This window comes from Ictalurus furcatus, chromosome 19 (assembly GCF_023375685.1).
Source record: "Ictalurus furcatus strain D&B chromosome 19, Billie_1.0, whole genome shotgun sequence".
Lineage (NCBI taxonomy): Eukaryota > Metazoa > Chordata > Actinopteri > Siluriformes > Ictaluridae > Ictalurus > Ictalurus furcatus.
Genome location: NC_071273.1, coordinates 26,386,333 through 26,411,095, shown reverse-complemented (window position 1 = coordinate 26,411,095; position 24,763 = coordinate 26,386,333). Strand labels below are relative to the sequence as shown.

At 40.9% G+C, this 24,763-nt stretch overlaps 1 pseudogene; it reads right to left on the bottom strand.

Annotated features, from left to right (window-relative positions):
* Nucleotides 1-3,272: 3,272 nt before the first annotated feature.
* Nucleotides 3,273-15,879, bottom strand: LOC128623163 (scavenger receptor cysteine-rich type 1 protein M130-like; annotated as a pseudogene).
* Between the last annotated feature and the right edge of the window lie 8,884 nt (nt 15,880-24,763).

Below are 24,763 nucleotides of genomic sequence, written 5' to 3'. Positions count from 1 at the left end.
ACCATTACAAACCATCAGCTATTAAAACCATTACCATTATTGGTCCTTAATTGTATCCACTAGGCATAATGTGCCACCAATAGAAGGCAACAATATACCAGTAGAGACCCACAGGGACTATTATAGCTTCCATTAAAACCAATGCAATTCCCATTATAACCATTAAAACCATTACAAATTCTATGAGTGTTTCTAGTGGGGGTTTTTTCAGCACGGTATAGCACCATATCTTGATCTCTCAATGACTAAATTCACGCTGGACACTGGAATGACATCATAATGAGGCTGGACTTCTTCAGCTTTTGCATTTGCTCACCTCCTCCCCTTTTTATAAAGCCATGTGGTGAATCCATTTTAAAACACTTTTTATTCCCCCAGGCTTTTGAGTCTTTTAAAGTCCCTTGTATCGATTGTTTTGTCCCTAATTGTTATTGTTTTATTAAAGCATTAATTTATTTCATTTTTGGAATTGCTGGATTTTATTGTTCAGCACTCTGCCCAACACTTGTCTTTAAGTGTGCTGATGAAATAAAGGGGACTTGACTCTTTTATGTCCTAACTCTGAGCTTTGGTAGGTGTCCAAATTCTAGTGTTCAGTTCGATGGGTTCGATGAGGCAGCCATGAAAATGTCTTGCTATACTGATCCCCCAGTTCCCTCAGCTCCTGACAATAAATATATATTTCAGATAACTTGAGCCAAAATACAAAGCAAATTAAATCAAACAAAAAGAAAGAAATATCAGGAAACCTGGAGCAGACTCTTTGAAGTAGATCTATGCATGAGTCAGATTCTAGTTGATTTATTGATTGTTGCTGAAATTGTTTTATTTGAATTACATTATTATGAAACATTTTGTAATCATAATTTTATTGTTATAAAAAATCTGAAAGCATTTGAGATTGGCACTCCTGATTGGAATCCTGACGCTCTACACCTCTGCACCTCAGCAGGTCAGTGAAGTGACCGAAGCCGCTTCAGATAAGTGAATTTAGAAGTACTTTGCTGCCACCTTGTGGAGTTTTACTATGAACAAACTTTTATAAAATGACTCTAGTCATCCATTCATCCAGCCATTTTCTGTACCGTTTATCCTTCACAGGGTCACAGGGAGCCTGGAGCCTATCCCAGGAGACTCAGGGCACAAGGCGGGGGACACCCTGGACGGGGGTGCCAACCCATCTCAGGGCACAATCACACACTCTCACACACTATGGACAATTTAGAAATGCCAATTAGCCTACAACGCATGTCTATGGACTGGGGGAGGAGACCGGAGTACCCGGAGGAAACCCTCGATGCTCGGGGAGAACATGCACACAGGGCGGAGACGGGAATCAAACCCCCAACCCTGGAGGTGTGAGGGACTGTAATCAAAACATTTTATATGATCAAAAACTATGTTAGATTATTTTTTAAATACTAAACTATTAAAGCAGCACTGTGTTGATCTTTTGTCATCGTTTCTTTTGAACAGATTGTGTACAGGCAGATCATGTGGTATGTGGAGTGGGGGATTAAGGCAGTTTGTATTAAAGCAATAAAATGTTCTCACTGTGGAAATGTAAAAGGTCGTGTTAGTTTTCATATTGTTTATTAAGATGTGATATTAACATTAGGTTGTTCATCGATCGTTTTAGATATTATGAGGAGCCATTCAGAAAATAAAAATATTCATAAATAAATGAACAAATACTGAACTGGCTTGCAACATAGCTAGCTGCAGTAAGCTATCTAATTAGCATGTCAATATATGAACATTTCATAGAGGATTTCGTTAATATATTGAACTAGTACACTTTATAGTTAAAAGCACAGCAATGAATATAAAGGCAATTTGTTTAATTAAAAAAATAAAGAGAAAAATGTGTTAGTATAATTACATTAACACATTTCTGAAAACACTGAATAATAGATTCAAGATTCAAGCTTTATTTGTCACGTACAAAATGATACTGAGTACAGTCTCCTCAAAGTGAACTTAACTGTGCAACATATTACAGTTTAGGTAAATGTACATATTAGCTAAATGTGATAGCAGGACACACGTGCAAAAAAATTACAATGAATAAGTTCCGGTTAAGCAAGAATGATAATATCAACTGTTTCCAAAGATTAAACGTAAGATTATAGACACTTTGGTGTTTGATTATATAGAATAATTGATGAGATAATTTCAGGTGAGCTGTGTGAGTGATATTTAAGCTCACTATAATTTATAGCACTTAAAGTGTTGTGAAAGGAGAGCACATTTGGTTAAGTAATAATGGAAGTGATTTACCTCTCTCATATCCATTTGTTAATAATAAGATAAGCAAGAAGAAGAAAAAGATAACCTGGTTCAGAATGCATGATTTTTTTTGTAAGTATAATGACATCATTTGTTGAGTCCATAGAAGTTGAAATGTAATTTCCTGAGAAAAGGCCTTTGGTGGTGTGTCTCAGTCACATGGTCCCTGTCTTCCTAAAGTTTCTCGTCCACGTCATCGTATTCTATAAAATCAATACATTTACCAAGTTAGTATATGCTGAATATTGTTTTAATAGTAATTGTGTTGTAACAACCTAAAATACAGTGGATATAAAAAGTCTACACACCCCTGTTAAAATGGCAGGTTTTTGTGATGTAAAAAATGAAACTAAGATAAACCGTGTCAGAACTTTTTCCACCTCAATGAGAAATTACAACGTATAAAAATTAAGTGAAAAACAATCACAAACATTTTTATGTTTTCAGCCTGGACTTAAACACTGAGACTGTGTCTGAGTCCCGAACACTACCTGGAAGGTTGTTCCATAACTGTGGGGCTTCACTCAGGTACTGTGGCGCGAGACTGTTTAGTGCTTTATATGTGAATAGTAGTATTTTATAATCAATGTGAAATTTTACTGGGAGCCAATGCAACACACTATTCACACATTAAGGACAATTTAGAGATGCCAATCAGCCTACAACACATGTCTTTGGAAAGGAGGAGGACATTTTTGTATTTTGGTGCTGGTGGACACAGGTATATCTGTACATACAGAACAAAACATTCAATGAGATAGGAATAAAAGCAAATAATATTCTCTTAAAATAAGGTTTTAACACTGGGAGAAAAATGTAATGAAGTGGAGACAGAACGTTGCAGTCACTAAAAAATATTGTATTTCGCAAATACCTGATTTGGTGGTGGTGGTGGTGGTGGTGGTGGTGGGTGTAGTAGTGGACACATCTGTAATTACAGAATATTAAATAAAAAAAGACTTTCTATCATATAATAAAATATACTCTCACTAAATAAGGGTTATGACCTGCTGATCAGTGTATTACAGTTTAGGGTCTGAGCTTTCAAACTAATATCTAAGATTATAAATAAAAGTTATCAGGTCTTAACACTGGGAGAAAAGTGTAATGAGTGGAGACAGGAAGCTGAAAAGTTAGCACACCCCTCTGACCTGCACAGGTGACTCCAGCATGAGAGCAGTCAGTGTGTTTCTTCAGGGAATGATGACAGTCCCACAGGTGAATCTCATCCCCTCGACACTTCACTCTGTTCAGCCAGATAGTCCCTTCACCAGGACCAGAACTAACATTCCTATCAGCACTCAGCGCCGACCCACAGCCCAGCTGTCTGCACACCACCTGAGCGTTCCTGATGTCCCACTGATCATCACAAACGGAGCCCCACGTAGCGTCATGATACACCTCCAACCTCCCAGAGCAGCTTCCCTCTCCTCCACTCAGCCTGAGAGACCAGTGCTCTACATCACACACATCACACATGAGGAAACACACCAACGCTGAATAACAGCTCCAGTCACACAGCTCACTACAACACAATGATAATATAACCTTATATTATACTCAACATGCTCTAGTTTACCCAAAATTATTTTGTTTTGTTCTGAAAAAGAATCTTAAACTAATTACAAACATCCTGAAATTCAGCTGCTTATTAAATGTTATAAATAAATACATTTTCTGCAGAATAAAATAATTTGAAGCAGTAAGATCAGCTTTGGGTTCTGTTTACTGATTTGATCTCTGCTGGTTTAAGTTTCATGAAATGTGAGGAAGATTGATGTCCTCAGGATGGTTATATGAGGAAATACATTAAAGTCCTCAGAAAATGGTTTTATAAACAGATGAGGAAATATCTTCTGTCACTAACAAATGCAAATGAAGAACAGTACTAACAGCTTTTCCTTATATATCCTTACTTGAGCAGTGTTTCTGAGAGGGAAATGAAGAGCACTTTTCTTGTGTACGTAGAGACTTTCCATCATCTGCAGTAATAAAATACATGCATTAATGAAAAGTCTCACATGCAGCTTTATCTCTCAGAGCAGACTTTTCTCAGACTTCTAACATCAATTTTTGCCAAATACACTTTATATTTCAGCAACATTAGTTATACACTATTCACAATCAAACACTGCAGTTTATGGCAATGTACAGAACCAGAAAAGTCTGACTCCACCCACCTGTGCAGGTAATACGAGCCACCTCATCACCATTATCACATCTGTTCTGTCCCCAGGGTGAAGATGGACACTGCCACAGATTAGAGTCGTGTTTCCTACACTTCAGAGAATCCAGCCAGTTAGGAGCAGATTTTACTCGTGCTTCAGTGTTTGACAGACTGCCACGTCTTCCACAGTTCAGCTCTCGACACACCATGTTTACTGTCTCCTCATCCATCTGATTGTGACACACATTACCCCAGGTTCCATTGTAGAACACTTCCAGATTCCCCTCACAGCCCTCCGTGAGTCGGATCTCTTTAAACTCTGGTGGAAGAACAACGACTCATACTGAGTATAAATTTGTAATCATTACTTCTGTTGTGGCCGTTATTATTTAAAATATGGATAAAAATTTCTCACTCAAAGTTAATGGACATCTGCTGCTTTATGAACAATAACTTCATAAACATTATTGTAGATAAATGACACTGTACCTGAGCACACGACTCCTACGTCCTCCTGGTGTCCACATTCACCCTTTTCACACAGCTGAAATCTGCAGTTCCACAGGGACGTCTCGTTCCCCTCACACTCCACCTCATTCAGCCATATGGACCCAGTTCCAGGACCAAACCAGGCTGGTATGTGTGTACTGAGGGCCACTCCACACTGCAGCTGTCTGCACACCACCTGCGCATCCTCAATATCCCACGAGTCATCACACACTGTCCCCCACGAGCCGCTGTGGAAAACCTCCAGCCTTCCTGCACAGTCTCCCCCAGAACCGACCAGCCTGATGGACCTGGGGTCTGGATTAAAGATATTTTTTTTAAACATAATAAGATATATAAAACTAATAAAATCTTATAACATGTTTAATTACTCTGTATATTTAGTAAGATACTTTAGAATTATAAAACATGTATTACTGTTGTTAATAGCTGCTCATTGGTAGGTGTTGTGCTGCTTACCTGAGCAGGTGATGTACAGCTGTTCCCCGGAGCTGCAGTTGACAGATTGTGCACTGCTGCAGTTCCCCAGATGAGCTTCACTCCCAGAGCAGCTGAAACCCGTTACACACATGTGTTTGTGTTCAGTGGTGGATGGAGAGGAGCGGTAGTTCAGCACGGAGCCACAGCCCAGCTGTCTGCAGAGCACAGACGCCTCAGACAGACTCCACGAGTCCAGGAGAACTCTCCTCCAGTCCTGCCTGAAATAAATCTCCACCTCCCCCTGACACTCGCTCCCTCCAGACAACCGCACTCGCCCCTCATGAAACGCCACGGATGATCCTGAAGCAGAAGAACATCATTTAAATATTCTAATGAACACTGACTTTATTCACTAACGTGGTGTAGGTGACGTTAATATCTCACCATTACAGACGACTCCAGCATCGTGTTTATGAGAGCATGCAGCTCGACTCCATGATGAGATGTTACATTGTGATAGGTGTGTCTCCTTCCCCTGACAATCAAACACATCAGCCCAGATGTGGCCACTCCCCTCCCCAAACCAGTCCACCTCCACCACAGCCACAGCACTCCCACAATCCAGCTGTGCACAGAGAACATCTGCAACTCTCATATCCCAGCCTACAGCACAAACTGTGCCCCAGTCACTGAGGTACTGGAGCTCCACTCGACCAGAACAGGAGTCCGGTCCGTTCACCAGCCGCGCCCCTGTGTGACCTGAACAAACAGCCGAGAGCTCAGTGAAAGAGGAAAATTAACAAAGACACCTTAAAGTTTGATTGACAGGTATGTGTTCTCTATTTAAACAGAAGTTAAATCATGATACTTCACCAGAACATATTAATCCCACATCGTTGTAATGGGAGCAGGTTGAGTGTTTGAGTGAAGATGATGTTGAACAGAAGTAAATCTCAGATTCATTTCCTCTACACTGAAGCTCCTCTGTCCACACCTGACCCTCCCCTCGGCCAAAAGCAGCTGATCCCAGAACCTCCGCAGGAATCCCACAGCCCAGCTCTCGACACACAACCTCTGCATCCTGCTGGTCAAAGTCAGCATCACACACTGTGGACCAGGAACCTCCAAGAAACACCTCCACTCTCCCAGAGCACCGGTGAGGACCAGCAGTGAGTCTCAAATTCTGACCTGTGTTTAATTTAATTGTGTAAATATTGTGCAGATTTTCAATAAGACAGAGTACCCTTACAAACAAAACCCTACAAGAAGACTGCAGGATTTTCATTTCTCTGCATGATGTTTGCTGCTCTCCTGCAGGAAAGATGAAATCCTGCAGGACACATTGACAAACTGAGCAGGAAATTTCTCTAGGTTATAGAATGGAGCCTTCAGTACAACAGAAACATGCAGGAATGTCCAACACACTTGCTGCACAAGGGAAAAATCCTGCAGGACTACTGCACACCTCCTACAGAAATAAAATAAAGTTCCCAAGTACTTCATCTCTCCTGCAGGACAACTTCTTATTTCCTGTAAATGAAACAAAAATCTGCAGGTTACGTAGTGGATAAAATGAATTAAAAATGGTAGATCTGCTTTGAGTGGGAAAAACACGCTGCTTAAACCCTCTTTCTGAAGTCTTTTAGTAGATATGTAGGCATGCTCATTTTAGGCCGTGTTGGGGAGAAGCTAACTAAAAGTACTGATGCTACTAACCTAACTACATTTTTCAGTAGTGTGACAGTGGCTCTGCTACTTTATAAATAGTTTCTCTTTTCCTGTAACGAGTTACTTTTTCAAACCAGTAGCGATGTAGCGTCACCAATCGCTACGTATTTTGTCCAGTTATAACGGTCCTCTTCATTGCATACCTGCGGTGCCCGCTTGCTTCACAGGAATTAAGAGCCTCATTAACTCACACGGACAGGAAGTGACCGTCTGATGGACACGTAAAGCGACCAACCACAGTTAGTTACGTGATGTATGGGGCGGGTAAATGATAATACCATAATAAATGAACCCTGGAGTTTATTCTGTGATACAGAGAATATTACTGCTGCTTTGTTGTTAAAAGTCAACACAACACAATGTTTACATTTACTTACAAATAAAATAAAATATCATTCAATAAGTTTATCAGTGCGTGCCGAGGGGTTTATTTTATGTTCTGAATACAACAGTCTGATTTTTATCATAATATAATTATTAGTGCTGTCAGAATTACAGAGGAAATGTTTGAGATTTATTTGAAATATTTAACACGATAAAAAAAATTAACACAATTACCGCAGCTGCGTTTTGTTTACTTCCTGTGGTGACTGACCTATGACTTATTAAATATGCGTCATTACATTGTGTTTAATTTCTTTTTGCACAATTACACACAGTTATTCATAAGCTGATTCACAATCATGACAAACTAAAAATGTTACCCATTTAAGTAGCTTCAGTGTAGTGAGCTACTTTCTGTTAGTAACTTGTAGTGTAGTAACTACTTCTTTAAAAGAGTAGCTTGACTGTAGCTTAACTACTTCAAACTATGAGTAGCTTGTAGCTTGAAAAACTACAGTTTTAAAGTAACTTCCCCAACACTGATTTTAGGATAATACGACATGTTTTAGTCATGAACGACTCAGTGTTTTAACGAATCAGTTGAGTAAATGATTCGATGAGTCATTCACAACGCACAAAAAAGACTTTTTCACACGTACTGGTGTAACGATGTCATTTACAGAAACGGTCATTAAATGAATCTTTTTGGAGAAAAGATTCTATTCACTGAGATGACGTCACTCTTTGGCAGCGTAATCGCACAAGTATTCGAATTCACAAATTCAACTGTCACCAACCTCTGTGTGTCTGTAGAGGTATAGTCCAACCTTTATTCAATCATTTCTTTAATCGTTATGGTGTACTGAACTACTGTTCTGTTATGTGTTTGTAACACAGCAGTTAGTGTAACGTTAGCTCTCTTACTAGCAAACACGGCTAATTTTATTATTTACAGTCTTTAATCTTTTCTCTTCTGTTTTTAGGTGTGAATTGAACTCCGGCTTGGAAACTTTACAGAATGCATCAGTCATTATGTGACATAATTTCAGTGAATGAAATCATTTCTGTGTGAAAATGCTTTTGTTGTGAAGTTATTTCCCCAGTATGTTTCCTGCAGGATACAAACACTCGCCATGTCCTGCAGAATTTCAGATTGATCCTGCACAATAGTCCTGCAGGAAGTGTGTGTTTTAAACAGACCTGCAGGACATCATTCCTGAAGGATAGAATATTAGATGCATATTCCTGCATATTTTCCTTCATAGAATTCCTGCAGGTATTTCTACAGGAAAATGAGCTGAAAATGTGGGATATCTGCAGAATATTCCTGCAGGATTCTTCTAGGGGTTTGTGTAAGGGTCTCAAGAAATCATTCCAATGTCATTCCAAAATGATTCAAATTTAAATAAAATCTGAATTTTATTAAAGATAATTTACTGCTATAATTCAAATTCAGTCAATTCAATCATAATAATTATTTAATTCATTGTAATATATTTTCTAAATACAGCAGTTTACCTGAGCAGGTGACTCCAGCATCTTCACCATGACCACAGTAATCCCCCCTCCCACGTGATTCACAGTTCTTCAGTTTCGACTCTGATCCTCTACAGCGTACATTATCCATCCAGATTGGTCCTGATCCTGGTCCAAAGTGAGCGTATTGTGGTGCATTTACAGCCTCCCCACAGCGCAGCTCTCTACACACCACTGCAGCATCGTCCTTATCCCAGCCATAACTACACACTGTTCCCCACTGTCCTTCCTGAAGAACCTCCACTCTCCCAGCACAGCGACTTCCACCATTCACCAACCTCACACTGTCTGAGAGAGAGAGAGAGAGAGAGAGAGAGAGAGAGAGAGGTTATATTTTCATTTTCTTTTCTTTTTTTTACACACAATATCTCTCTCTATCACCACACACACACACTCTCTCTCTCTCTCACCACACACACATTCTCTCTCCATCACCACACATACAGACACAAACACGCACACACACAATTTCTCTCTCGATCACCATACACACACACACAATTTCTCTCTCCATCACCACACACACAGTTTCTCTCTCTATCACCAAACACACACACACATTCTCTCTCTCTCTATCACCATACACACACACACATTTTCTCTCTCTCCATCACCATACACACACACACACACACACACACATTTTCTCTCTCTCTATCACCATACACACACACACACACACAATTTCTCTCTCTATCACACACACACAATAAATCCTGTGTAAACTGTAATCATTAATTGGGACCTGATTTTATAACTGAGGCCTCAGAAAAACCCCTGAGGATGATGTGTGTACGCTCATGTACAGCTTTTTAAATTCTATAAAAATGAAAGACTTTCACTGTTTATAAAGTTACGATCAGTCCAGGAAAATTTCTCCCATTTCAGGATTAAAAATGGTGGCTACTGTTAAAGTGAGAAGTGTGTGATGTTTTAGTGTGAATAATCAGTGTGTACTTACCAGCTGCTGTGAGTGTGAGTGTGGATGAGAGAAGAATAAAAGTCAGACAGATTTCCATCTCCCTCCTCGCTGTACACGATGTGTTCACCTCCACTCGCCCAGAGAGACTGAGAGAAGTGTGTCCCCTCACTCTGCCCCTTACAGAGAGAGAGACAGACAGAGAGAGAGAGAGACAGCCACCAATCACACACACTGTTACCTTATTAGAAAGACGAGAGGAAATCATCACACAGCCTCAATAACAAATCAGACGAGGCATCTCTCACTTTCTCCATATATATCAAAATAATGTCAGCGCTGATGAACAGAGCTCCGCCCCCCGTCTCTGAGGTGTGTGACTGAGGAACAGAGCTCCGCCTCCCGGCTCTGAGGTGTGTGACTGAGGAACAGAGCTCCGCCTCCCGTCTCTGAGGTGTGTGACTGATGAGAGTCGACCACATCACACACTGATTTCAGAGAGAGGAAGCACTCGGCTGTCTTACAGCATTAATTATTTTACTGAAATTAGAAATGTATTTGCTAATAATTTTAAGAAATATCGGAAAAATGTACTATTTCACTTCGAATTAGTTACTATTTTTGAATTACACACACATTTAGTCTGGGTTTCAGGATTGTAAACATTAATTATTTAAAAATATATATTATTTCGTATTTTTATTACTAACATTAAAATTTAGCATCCACAAGATGGCAGTAGAGCACTTCCACGCTGAGATTTCTGTTCAGTGAAATGTGTTTTTCTCTTAACTGACCTGCTGAGGGCGCTGTGGGGATTATTATTATTATCATTATTTATTTATTTATTTATTTATTCATTCATTTTTTTCTCCACAATATTTTTATTTTTTACTTCGTAACACTTTGAAATACAGCCTTTTACATTCATTCAAGTTCTATACATCCACAAACACTCTGCAGTTACTCTGGATAATACTAATTATAATATATATATATATATATATATATAAATAATCCAGAGTAACTGCAGAGTGTTTCACACTGTGAGAGTATCTCACACAAACAAATAAACCAACAAAAAAGAAAGAAAAAAACAAAACACTCAGAACAAGAATGCTCCTCCTGTTTTAGCAAATGATAATCTATTCACAATTGACTTCTATAATCATAATTAATACAAAATGAAACAAAAATATGTTGAAGGATATCAAGTTTACAAAGTCGGAACCCGCACTGTCTACAAATATTAATCCTCCACTCCCTCATCTGTTAAATCCAAATCCTTAATACAATCAATGAAAGGGCTCCATATATTTTTCAAATATTTGCTGTTTAGCTTTTAATATGCAAGTTATCCTTTCTAACGGAACACTCGACAACATTTGTCTTATCCGTTGAGTAGTACTCGGTCTGTGAGTCTTTGTCCACAACAATGTGACACATTTTTTGGCATGGAGCGAGCCGAGGTCTATAAACACTCGCTCATTTCTACTATAATTATGTTTCTCTGGGTAAAAGCCCGACAGAAAAAGCTTAGAGTCCAGTAAAATTGGTTTTGAAATGATCTTCTCCATTATGACTCTTACCTCTTCCCAGAATAATTTAGTCCTTCTGCATTGCCAAATACAATGAAGCAAAGTTCCTCCAGCGTCCATACATTTTGTACATATGTCTGGTACGTTTTTATTATATCTATTTAATTCCACCGGTGCTACATATGTCCTCATTAACCATTTATACTGTATGAGTTTAAGGCGTGTATTTATAGACATAGTATGAGCCTTAGTACAAGCTACTTTCCAAACCAATTTGGTTTGTAGTTTGTTTCTGTAGTCTTTTTGCTGTGTCTGAGTATATGTATGAGGGAAGAGGTAGGGTTAGATTATGAGATTCCATTTCTGTCCAATGTGGAGACTCACATGTTGAGAAGTAGAACATTACAGACCTCAGCGGTGCAGCCCAGTAATACCACAATAAGTTTGGACATTTTACCCGTCTGTCAAATGGTAAATACAACAAAGACAAACGAAGCCTTGCTCTCCTGTTGTTCCAAATAAATCTGACAAACATGGTATTAATTCTTGAAAACAGATCTGAAGGTGGTGGTAGTGGAATATTTTGAAATAAGTAAAAGTAGTTTGGGTAGTATATTCATTTTGTATATATTAATTCTCCCAATTATAGATACTGGTAGTGACATCCATCTATCAATTGACTCATTCATTTCCAGCATTAAAAGGTTCATAGTTAGCTTCAACAACCTTTTCCAGTCTTGGCAAAATCTGTACTCCCAAATATTTAAACTGTTCTACAACATTAAATTGAATTACCTCTGAAATCGGATTCCCTCTCTCATTTGAATAGAGCAGTAATATAGAAGATTTTGTGTTATTTACCTTATGTCCCGAGATAGCACCAAATGTCTTAATTATCTCCAACACAGCTGGAATTGATTTACTTATATCCGACATAAATAGAATGACATCGTCAGCATACAAAGATATCCTGTGTTCTCTCAGCCCTACCGCTATTCCACAAAATCGCTGATGTGAATCCAAGAGTTTCAAATGCTAATGTGAACAACAAAGGAGAGAGCGGGCAACCCTGTCGGCATCCTTTACTGATTTTTATTGGTTTTGACATATTTCTATTTGTCAAGATTTCTGCAGTTGAATTTTTATATATTACCTTAATGCATTTTATGAAATTATTTCCACTTCCAAATCTTTCTAAAACATTGAAAAGATAGGGCCATTCAACCCTATCAAAGGACTTTTCGGCATCTAATGATAGGAGAGCTGTATCGGACATTTCTTTGTTAGTATGAATAACGTTCAGTACCCTTCTCACATTATGGAAACCTTGCCTTCCCATTTTGAATCCATTTTGATCTTTATCAATGGTATGTGGTAATACTTTTGTAACCGTTTTGCTGAAAGTTTACATATTATCTTAAGGTCAGAATTTAACAGACTCATGTTTTCACATTTGTCAGAGGGTTTACCTGGTTTTGGCAGTAATGTAATCAGAGCAGTGTTCATAGAGGGTGGAAAACTTTCTTTCTGAAATGCCTCCAGAAACATTTCCAATAGTGGAGTTAACAATTTGTTTTTACATTTTTTATACATATCAACTGAAGACCGTCTGGTCCTGCCCTTTTTCCTTACTTCAAGTCAACAATGGCTTGCCCTATCTCTTCCCCATTAATTTCCATCCCCAGGTCTTCTTTATGTTCATCTGGGAAATGAGGTATAGGTAGTTCATCTAAAAACCTATTTTATATAATTCTTCATAGTAACCTCTAAAGGCATCATTAATTTCTATAGGATCCACTACAACCTTCCCATTGGTTAAAACGGTTGTAATTGATGTTTTGATGTCCAATTGTTTAATCTGCCATGCTAATAGTTTACCTGATTTATCTCCTTGTTCAAAGAATGATTGCTTTAGTCACATAAGACTTTGAGCTTGTGTATCTAATCATATGTCCTCTGAGGAAAGCTTTAAATGCTTCCCACTTTGTACATGCAGAAGTTTGTGTAGTATTAATTTCAAAGAACTCTTCTATCTGTGTATCTATATATTTCACAAATTCTTCATCTTGTTACCATTTATGCTGAAAATGCCCTCTAGCTGGGTCTTTTGTCAATTTTTTATCCACATATTCTATACAGCATGGGGCGTGATCCGAAATCGCGATAATATCATAGAAGCTGTTATGAATTTTGGGCCGTAATTCTGAAGAAATTAAAAAATAATCAGTTCGAGAATATGTCTCGAATATGCTTGAGTAACAAGAGTAGGATTTTTGGTATGCGGTTCCAATTCTCTCCAAATATCTAACAAATTCAATTCATTGATATAACGAAGAATAGCTGCTCTACACCTATTATGTGATTGATCCACTCCTGTGGATCTATTCATACTGGGATTCAATGTACAATTAAAATCCCCTGCTATCACGTATAGTCCTGCTAATGTCGAGAGAGTAAGGAACAGATCTACAAAAAAATTAGGATTGTCTATATTGGGGCCATGCAAATTTACCAAGTTTAAGTTTTCTGATACTAGAGAACCTTGGACTATTAAATATCTTCCAGACTTATCTTTAAGTACTTGTTTCACTTGAAGTGGGACTGTTTTATGAAAGAGGGTCCTAACTCCTCTGTCCTGGGATGAGAATGATGTTGTGTATACACTACCCTGCCATCTCCTCCTTATCTTTGTAATGTCCTGTTCTAAAAGGAGTCAGGATTTTGGAGTCCAATTTTGTAGTCCATTTCCTTTCATTTATTCAGGACTTGTTTAAGTTTTCTAAGTGTTTGTAGACCTCTGCAGTTCCAAGAAACAAAATTAAGAGTCACTCCATGAGACATCTCCAATAAATGATGAAAATATATCACCTTGCAATATGAAAATAAGCTTACAGGGGAGCTTGGTAAACTCGGATGCTCGAACCCGCATCCAACACACTGAACATGAACTACTTCCCTTTTCCCACTTCCGTGAGAACCCCCAAGAATCATCCTGACTCCCGATATCACTAACGCCCGTTCCACACTTAGTGAGGATCAGTCAGACCACTCTTTATCGCCCTCTAACGGAACACTCGCTGCCACTATCTTATGACAACAGTTAACACTCATGTGTAATATGTTTGCTTTAAATCTATCCCACATAAAGTACCTGAAAATGGCTTCAGTAATGGCTAGTACACTTTCAGAATGCTGCTTAAACCAAACAGGCGATGTGACAGTGATTTAGTGCCATGTTGCTGTATGTAAATGTTCTACCGTTTATTTTTAACTCCCGCCAGTGTCCTCCTGGATTTTCTTGACAAACTCTCACGCTTCGGTTGGTGTTTAAAAAGTTTAGGTTTGTTCTTTATGTGTTACCAGCAGTCTGGCAGGGTGACTCACTCCATGTCGGACCTCCAAAGTGCGCAGTTCCTGGCGGATTGGATCGGATTGTTTCCTCAGTTGGTGTACTCTCGTGGCCAAGTCAGCATAAAACCTTATTTTCTGGTTCTTGTACCGAATGTCTTTTTTAGCCTACACAGCTGCAATAACTGCCTGTGTAACGGGTATGGAAAACATTCCATAAATGTAACGTGTAGAATTACACAAAAGGAGATGTGTACCTGGTGACTGTCTGTTTGTGTGAGTGCTTTCCTTTTTGGTTGTTGTGATGTCATGTGGGTTGTGTAATTTCCTGTTTTAGCTCTTCCTCTTCCCTTTTGTGTTATGGCTGAGTGGGAGAGGTGGGATTCATTTTTGAGTTTTCAGTAATCTTGTTTCATATTTATTTAAATCATCATTTATATACTTATGTACTCATTTTAATTTGTGTGTATAATTTTATTTTATTTATCTGTGATTATTTTTGTTGTTTCACCCTTCTTTTTGAGTGATTTTTTTTGTTGTATTTTGTTTCAACATGTGCTCCCCCCTTTCGTGTTATGGTTGAATGGGAGAGAGAGAGAGAGAGAGAAAGAGAGACTTTATTTCATATATTTCCCTGCGTGTATGACGTATACTTGAACACTTGCCAGTTGGTTAAGGTTTTGCTGTTAGGGGCATATTCATTCGCAGTCGTTTTTACATTTTGTGTTTTCCCTTTGCATTTGAAACATGTTTGAGGATATTGGCCAAGACAATTTCAGCCCTGTGAAACAATCTAATGTCACTTTCCCATTGGGCAGGGGTGGTGGACCCGAAATATATCGCAATGAGGGACTGTCTGAAATTACTACTCGTTGTTATGGCAGAGGGAGAGCCAAAGCTAATGTGGGACTTGACCATGTGCACGCAGTTGATTCAGTGATCGGTGCTTCGGTAGGTCCAGCAGCTAGCTCTACCCCAATCACGCGCCCAGATACTGAACATGTCGTTACTCCTGAGTCATTAGGGGGCATCATTTCAGATCTGGCTCAGAAAATAGGGGAGAGTATTTCAGCCAGCCTTAACCTTGCGCACCAGCCCAGTCTCAGCACTCCAGTGAGTGCATTGATGTATCAGGCCTGAAGGTGATAGTACAGCAAGATCCGGCACCTCCACCATTCTTCAGGGGCGATAAGAGTGATTCATTTACTGTGCATGAGTGGGAAGATATGATGTGCAGTTATTTAAACAGAATGAAACGCAGAACGCGAACTGATGTCTCTGATCTCGTCATGAGCAGATTGGCTGGCAAAGCGAGGGATGTGGTTAAGGCGTCTCTGTGAACCGCCCTGAACCGAGTGCCAGTGAGCTTCCAAGTGCAGTGTTTGACATACTGAAACGCAACTTCAGTGAGTTAGCTTAGTCAAATATGCCTATGGCTGACTTCTATAATACTGTCCCAAGAGCAAATGAAAGTCCCATGGATTACTGGATACGGCTTAACAAAGCCATAGATGTTGCTGAGGAGCGCTTGTGCAGACGTAATAAAAGTGTTGAGGATCCCGCTGCTGAAGCTGTCATGATGTTTATTTCACATTGCCCAGATCCAAGTCTCGCTATGTCTTTTCAGTTTAAGCCAGCTGAGCAGTGGAGCGCTGCTGAGGTCCAGGAGCGGTTGGATAGTCATCAGAGGGATCTAAAGAGAGTCTCTCTGAGAACACAGCACTTGCAGCCAGTGTGCTGTTAGGGTATGTCCCAGTTCTGTGTCCAGTTCTCCTCAGCAGCCTGTTCCCATGCCGGCCCAGTCGCTGCCTCCTGTAAATCAGCTTAATCCTAATGCTGTTCCATTCTCTCCAGACACAATCCTTCAGCACATAGTTGGCATGATGGATAGAGTCCTGTCATTGTGCACTGCCTCTTTAACTTCATCAAGTCCGGTTCATGCAGGCAAAATTTCAGACTTCAAAACCAACTTAGGCTATGCATGTAGGGTCTGTAGATCCAAGGAACACACTACGTACTCACATTGTAGACGTCAGAGGCTATGTCGTCACTGTCTCAGTCCTGGCCACTTTAGGAGTGACTGTCCTAAATTAGCATGCCCTGTGACTCTCTCAGATTCTGCTCAGTTAAACTGAAGAGCTCATGTGATGGGAGGGAAAGCATGGGCAATTTTACTAAAACCCTCGCAGAAGAGACAGATGTGCAAAATATTTTTGTGAGCAGCTGCAAGCAATTGCCAGAAGACAAAACTGTGTTATATGTGGGGTCTCAGAGAGTTGATGGTGCGAGTGAGTTGTTTTATGCTCCTGTGACAGTTTGCGACTGTTACACATTAAAGGGGTTACTGGATTCTGGTAGTATGTCCTGCACGCTCAGTGAGGCGGGTGAGTCCAAGTTGCAAGCTGATGATCTCCTTCCATACCCTCAAGCGATTCCTAGTAATGTGGTTCTTGTTGGCTGTGGTGGCCTTACTACTGGGCCAAAGTGTACATACGACTTGGAGATTGAAGTCTGTGGATTTAAGTGTGTCGTTCCAACTCTTGTGTTGCCTGTACAAAGAGATGAGTTCATAGTTGGAAGCAATTGATCAAATGTGTTCTGCAGAAGATGAAGTCGCATGACAAGTACTGGGAGCTTGTTTCCTGCAATAACAGTAATCCTGAGTGTGAGCAATTCCTTGAACTTTTGAGCTGCATCTCCCTATGGTCTGGGCCTCAACAGTCTGATAAACTTGACACTGTGAAACTCTGTCAGGCAATAACTCTACTTCCAAAATGTGAGTATCTTGTTTGGGGCAAATTGCCAGCTAATGTACCTGTTTCCCCTGGAAGCACAATAATTGTTGAGCCAACCACTGCACGTTCGGCACCTAGAAACATCCTTGTCGGACGTGTAGTAACACCAATGTGGGGCAATCGATGGGTGCCGATGAAAATACTAAACCCTAATCCAACATCAGTGACTCTTCGCCGTAACACTAAACTAGCCGACGTTTCTTCCTGTCTAGCTGTGGAGGATCTCACCGTTATGCAGGGTTTAAGTAGAACCCATCGTCATGTTCCTGATTCGGACCCCTTCGAAACTGCTTCATCCTCTGAACCAGAACGATTGCTGAGAGACTATAGTCTTAAGGATATTGACATGGATGGATGTGAGGTTTCTGAGGTGTGGAAGAGGAAATTGGCGAATCTTATTGTGTCCTACCATGATGTTTTCTCCAAGGATAAGTTGGATTGTGGACAGGCAAAGGATTTTGTGCACAGGATCCACCTTTATGATGAGCGCCCATTCCGTCTGCCTTATCGCCGTATCCCTCCTGCCCACTACCAAAAATTGAGAGAGGTGTTGTCTGAGTGGAGGAGAAAGGCATTATCAGCAAATCTGTGAGTGAGTATGCATCACCTTTAGTGATGGTCTGGAAAAAAGATGGTAATCTGAGGGTCTGCACTGATTTTCACTGGCTCAATGCTAAAACCACCAACGATGCCCACCCTCTACCCCATCAAGCTGACTGCCTCGCAGCTTTGGGAGGTAATGCGCTTTTCAGCACCATGGACTTAACTTCAGGATTTTACAACATCCCGCTCCATTAGTCTGACCGACGATACACTGTCTTCACAATGCCGATGGGCTTGTATGAGTATAATTGTCTTCCTCGAGACCTTTTCAATAGCCCTACTTCTTTCATGCGCATGATGCTCAGCATTTTTGGTGACCTTAACTTTTCCAGTCTTCTCTGCTATCTTGAAGACTTGTTGGTCTTTGCATCTTCTGAACAGGAGGCATTAACGAATTTGGAGATTGTGTTTTCTCGATTGAGAACCAGCAACCTGAAACTAGCACCTAAAAAGTGTCACTTTCTAAGAAAATCCATAAAGTTTCTGAGCCATGTGATAGATGGTTCTGGTGTCTCAGTTGATGAGGGGAAGGGGAAAGTCATCTCTGCTTTCAAAAAGGAGGATCTAATGAAGGAAGACGGGATCACACCTTCACAAAAAAAATCAGATCGTTTCTTGGCATGGTCCTGTACTACCAAGCCTTCATTCCAGGTTGCTCACGTGTTCCTAGACTCGTATTTGGCTTAACAGATGGCCAGAAATGCTCAGTGAAAGCTGCTGGTTGTCACAAGAGAACAGGCACTTTTTGGGAGTTGAAGCCCCAGGATTGGACCCCAGGCTGTGATGTGGCCTTTGAGGAGTTAAAAAGGGCCCTTGTTGACAGTGTGGTACAGGCTCATCCAGATTTTGAGCGTACTTTTCTTCTTTGTACTGACACTTCATTAGATGGCCTAGGTGCAGTACTCTCTCAGATCCCTGCTGGTGAGGACAAGGTGAGACCAATAGCTTGCTAGTAAGGCTTTGAGCCGCAGCCAATCTAAATATCCTGAGCACAGATTGGAATTCTTGGCTCTTAAGTGGGCAGTGTGTGACAAGTTCAATCACTGGCTTAAAGACCATGAGTTTACTGTGTGGACGGATAATAATCCACTAACATATATTATGACCAAGCCAAAATTGGATGCAAGCGAGCAGCGTTGGGTCTCAAAACTTGCTCCATATTCTTTTGGGATCAAATAAATGGAAAACTCAACGTGGTGGCGGACGCAGTCAGTAGGGATCCGTTTGTCAGGCCAGTGCGTCAACGGCAATTGTCAGAGCCTTATTCTGAACTGTTGGGACAAGTACGCAGTGTAGAAGATGGAAATGTACAGGAGGTGTTCCGACTTACCTGCCAACCACAAAAATTAGGATCAGGTCCACTTGATGTTGGGCTGGATACATCAATGTTTGCTGGCAACGTGTTTTCCATTCTGTCCTCCTCTGATGAATGGGAAACAGGAACTGACTGTAGAGCAATATCATTTGCTGAACATCTGACCTCTTTAATCAGTGGTGATGAAGAAGTGTTCTATTCCTTTTCACTGACAGACTTGCAAGAACATCAGCACAAAGACCCTGTCAATGCTAGAGTGTCTTATTATGTTGCAGGAAGCGCAGACCATCAAGGCGTGAACATGCCAATGAAAACCTATGCGTGTTGTGGATTCTGAAGCAGTGGGACAAACTTTCAGTGCTTAATGGAATCCTGTACAGAGCCATTAAAGACCCACTCACCAGGCACAAGAAGTTCCAACTTGTTTTACCTAAATCCTTAAAATCTCAGGCACTTTTGGGTGTTCACGACCTGGCCGGTCATCAAGGGCAGCTGCGCACTTTGCCTTTAGCCGGTCAGAGGTTTTTCTGGCTCGATATGGAGCATGATGTGCGGGATTATGTGAGGAAATGTCCCAGGTGTGTCCTCGGCAAAACTCCAGAACCTGCAGCGAGAGCCGCTTTGGAGAGTATTAAAACCACAGCCCCGTTGGAGCTTGTATGCATCGACTTCTGGTCTGCTGAGGATCGGACCTACAAATCATTGGACGTTTTGGTGATCACAGATCACTTCACAAAGCTAGGGCATGCGTTTCCGTGTTAGGACAAGTGCTGTAGAGGGAAACGAAAGCTTGCTGACAAATGGGAGCCAGTCATGTACACTGTTGTTGCCTCAAAGCCTTCCATACACGTCTACAAGATCCGTGACAGGGCTGGTAATGAGAGAATAGTGCATCGGAATCTTCTTCTGCAAGTGAACTTCCTCCCTTTGCCTGAAACAGAGGGAGTGAAGGTACACTTACACGCAGTGTACCTTCACAGATGTCTGATGCAGCACGCTGTTTTGGTCTAACTGGGCAGACATGCAGTGGTGAGTCCTCCAACGTTACCGAGATTGAGTCTGCAGAACACGCAGATTATGGGCAGGATGAGGTTGAGGCACTCTCACATGCAGGCTCTATGTCGAACATCTCCAATATGGCTACTTGCGATGATGACCGCACTTCATCGTGGGTGCATTCTCAGTTGCCCAATCAAGAGCAGCCAAATGCACAAGTTGCTGCGCCAGTGACCGATGATAATACTGTGGCTGGTACTGGTGCTAGCCATTCATCCCAAAATCCTGTCTCTGCCAGTGTACCCTGTAGGCAAGATGCTGTAGCTGATTTCAATACAGGTGATCATTTCACTAGCAGGTTTGGGAGAGTCATCAAACCAGTATGCAGACTTATTGAATCTATCGTTCAACTTGAAACCCTGTTAGGTTTGGATTCTGGGTCTTCAGTTATTCATGTCTGAATTCAGCTCGTCTATAGGTACATGTGGTTTTTGAAACTTGCCTTGTTCATTTGTTTTTTCTACTGAAAACCTTATTTGAGTATTTGGTCTAAATGTTTGAGGTGTAATGGACACCTTAATAGTGTCTATGGAATGTTTTGTAATTTGGCCAATTTCAAACCATTTTTATCATTTCATTGGGTAGCTTTCAATGCTCACTGTCTTCACTGTTTGTTTTGTTTGTGGACCATCTACTTACGACCTGTGTAAAAAGTTGTTTTTTTTCCAGTGGTCTCTGAATTTTGTGTAATTCTAGGGGGGTGAATGTAACGGGTATGGAAAACATTCCGTAAATTTAACGTGTAGAATTACACAAAAGGAGATGTGTACCTGGTGTGACTGTCTGTTCGTGTGAGTGCTTTCCCTTTTGGTTGTTGTGATGTCATTGGTTTGTGTAATTTCCTGTTTTGGCTCCTCCTCTTCCCTTTCGTGTTATGGTTGAATGGGAGAGGTAGGTTTGGTTTTGAGTTTTCAGTAATCTTGTTTCATCTTTATTTAAATCATCATTTATATACTTATGTACTCATTTTAGTTTGTGTGTATATTGCTATTTTATTTATCTGTGTGATATTTTTGTTTTTTACTTTTGTTATTTTACCCTTCTTTTGAGTGATTTTTTTGTGTTTTGTTTCAACATGTGCTCCCCCTGCCCTTTCATGTTATGGTTGAATGGGAGAGAGAGAATAAATGAGAAGTCGACCCAGTTGCCGTCCTCCTTTTTCTTTGAATAAAATAAAACACAACGCAGACTACAGCCAGTTACATATATATATATATGTATGTCTGGAGTTACGATGTCTGTAATTTCAGTCCTCATTATGCGTTTAACTCTGAATATGAGCCATTATTTTAAAAATGAGGTCAATGTGTTCATTATGTGTATTTATGTGTGTTGCGGAGAATAGAATAGAATAGAATAGAACTCTGCTCCTGACAGCTGATATGTTCGCCTACACGTTGTACATGTGTGCAACCTAGTAGTAATATAAACAGAAAGAAAAAAGAAAATAATAGAATAGTTTCCGAGAGTCACTATGTGTGAAAGCACCGCCATGTTAGTTCTTGCATGTGTGTGTGTGTGTGTGTGTGTGAGTGCGTGCGTGCGTGTGTAGAGGCGTGATGGAAAAATGGTTCTGCACAAGAAAATTGATAACAAGGCCGCAATAGCACTTTTATGCAAAGGTGTTTTATTGACAAATGTGCACAAAAATATGTACATCCATGTGAAGGCTAAAAAAATAGACAAAATAGGGGATGCACATTCAGAAGTGCTTGGTGAAACTGGGTGTTCCTTTGCTGTGGCCGAGAACAAAACGTCTACTGTGTTAGATGATATTTTACAGGTGATTTCTCGACAGGACATGCCAATAAGTGAGCAGGAACAGAATATCTCAGAGTTTACTAAAGCGGTTAAGGAGTTGACTTTACAACAGTTGCTGTCAGTTCTTCAGGCTTGTGCATCTTTGTCTAAGGCCCTTCCAAGGTTTACAGAGGAGGGAGAACCTATCTGTTTCAGGTGCAACGGGGTTCGGCATATAGCTAGACATTGCACCGTGAGGCGAGGCGGGATATCCAAGAGTGCTGCCAAAACTACAGAAGAGCGGGAAAAATGAGGTTCCTCAGTTGCTCTGAGCCAGGCAGCCCAAGGTGCCATTTCTGGCTTACCACCAGAAGGAACTAGTCGAGACAGGGTCCTTGAATGGGCTGTTGGAACATGCCCGATGGTGGATCTGAAGATCAAAGGTGTGCCTGTGTCATCCTTACTAGACACTGGTAGTCAGGTCAGTACTATTACTGAGGGTTTCTACTGAGAGTATCTATTTGGGGATGAAAATGATGTGTTGTCTACATCTGGTTGGTTAAAGATCACTGCAGCCAACGGTTCAGATATTTCCTATTTAGGTTACCTGGAATTGGATGGGGAGGTTCTGGGGATGGGTTTACCTGATTGTGGGTTCTTAATTGTAAAAGAAACTCCAAATCTGTCACCTACATCAGTGCTCATCGACATGAACATTATTAGTAAATGCCGACAAACAGTATACGCTGAATTTGATACAACTTTAAACTGTCAACTTGATTCAAACTGGAGGACAGCTTTCCAGCAGGCACAGTCAGTTGAGTTAGTCAAACGGGTGTCCTTTGCCCGAGTCGCAGGTAAGACCACGGAGCATGCGCCTGCTTGGTCTGCAGCTACAGTTATGGTAAAGAATGTGGAAGTAGTAAAGAGGAATGGTTCTATATGGTTAACAGAATCAGCGAATATGCCTTTGCCAGAAGGTTTGGTTGTAGTGCCTACATTAGTCACGTCTGAGTTACCTGTGTGACCAGTAAGGGTGCTTAACCTGTCACAGGAAGACCTTTGGCTTCAGCCTAGGGCCCGCCTGGGAGTGTTGTCCGTGGTAGACGGCTCCAGTGCAGATGCATCCTGGGAGGTGAGGTCTCAGAGGATTTCTGCAGACACGGGGGAGGTCATCATAGGTGCAAGTCATGGTTGTGAGTTTCTGGTCAGTCGCTTTTTGACCAGGTCAGTATGGGAGGCACGCCTGAACAGCAGGTCCAGTTGCAAGCAGTGCTTAATAAGTATTCAAGCGTGTTTGCTCTGGAGGACGAGGATTTGGGTTATATCAACAAGGTTTCACATGAGATACAGCTGACTGATGACATACCCGTGAACCAGCCATACAGGAGAATTCCCCCTAACCAGTATCAGGAGGTTTGAGAGCACATTGCTAGGTTGTTGAAGAAGGGTGTTATTCAGGAGAGTGTCAGTGCTTATGCCTCTCCAATGGTGCTAGTGTGCAAATCTGATGGCGCACTAAGGTTATGTGTGGATTACAGGAAGCTCAATGCCAAAATGAGGCATGATGCATTCCCTTTACCCAGAATTGACGAGAGTTTTGATGCCCTCAGGGAAGCTAAGTTCTTCTCAACCGTTGCCTTTTGGTTTATTTGAGTATCAGAGGATGCCATTTGGTGTATGTAATATGCCGTCGACTTTTCAGCGGCTCATGCAGGCCATCATAAGTGATTTGATCTTTCAAGTGTTGATAGTGTACTTGGACAATATTCTGGTGTTTTCACAGACATTTGAGGAACACTTGGAAAGATTAGAGATGGTGCTGAACCGGTTGGCTGAGACCGGTTTAAAGGTCAAGCTGGGGAAATGTCATTCTCTCCAGGAGGTGGTAAGATTTCTTGGTCATCAGGTGTCAGCAGAGTCAGTGAGTGGAAGACTCCTGAAGCTGTCAAAGAGTTGAGTTCGTTTTTAGGGTTTTGTAGCTACTATAGGAAGTTTATCAAGGGCTTCTCAAAGACAGCTGGACCCTTGCATGAACTGGTGAATGCTTGCTTGCGTGAAGGCAAGTGTATGAAAGGTAACCACCACTTTATTACCCGTAGGTCATCTGAATGTCACAGTGCATTCAACCAGTTGAAGGAGAAACTTACAACAGCCCCTGTACTAGGTTTTGCTGACTTCACCTGTCCTTTGATCCTAGAAACGGATGCAAGCCAGAATGGTTTAGGAGCCATCCTGTACCAAATGCAAGGTGATGAGAAGAGGGTCATTGCATATACAAGCAGGAGGTTATCCAATGCTTCCAGTTTCATTTTTATTGAACATTTCTGCTGAAAATTTCTGCTGTACATTTCTGCTGAACATTTCTACTGAACATTTCTGCTGAACTAAACATTTCTGCTGAACATTTCTGCTGTACATTTCTGCTGAACATTTCTACTGAACATTTCTGCTGAACATTTCTGTTGAACATTTCTG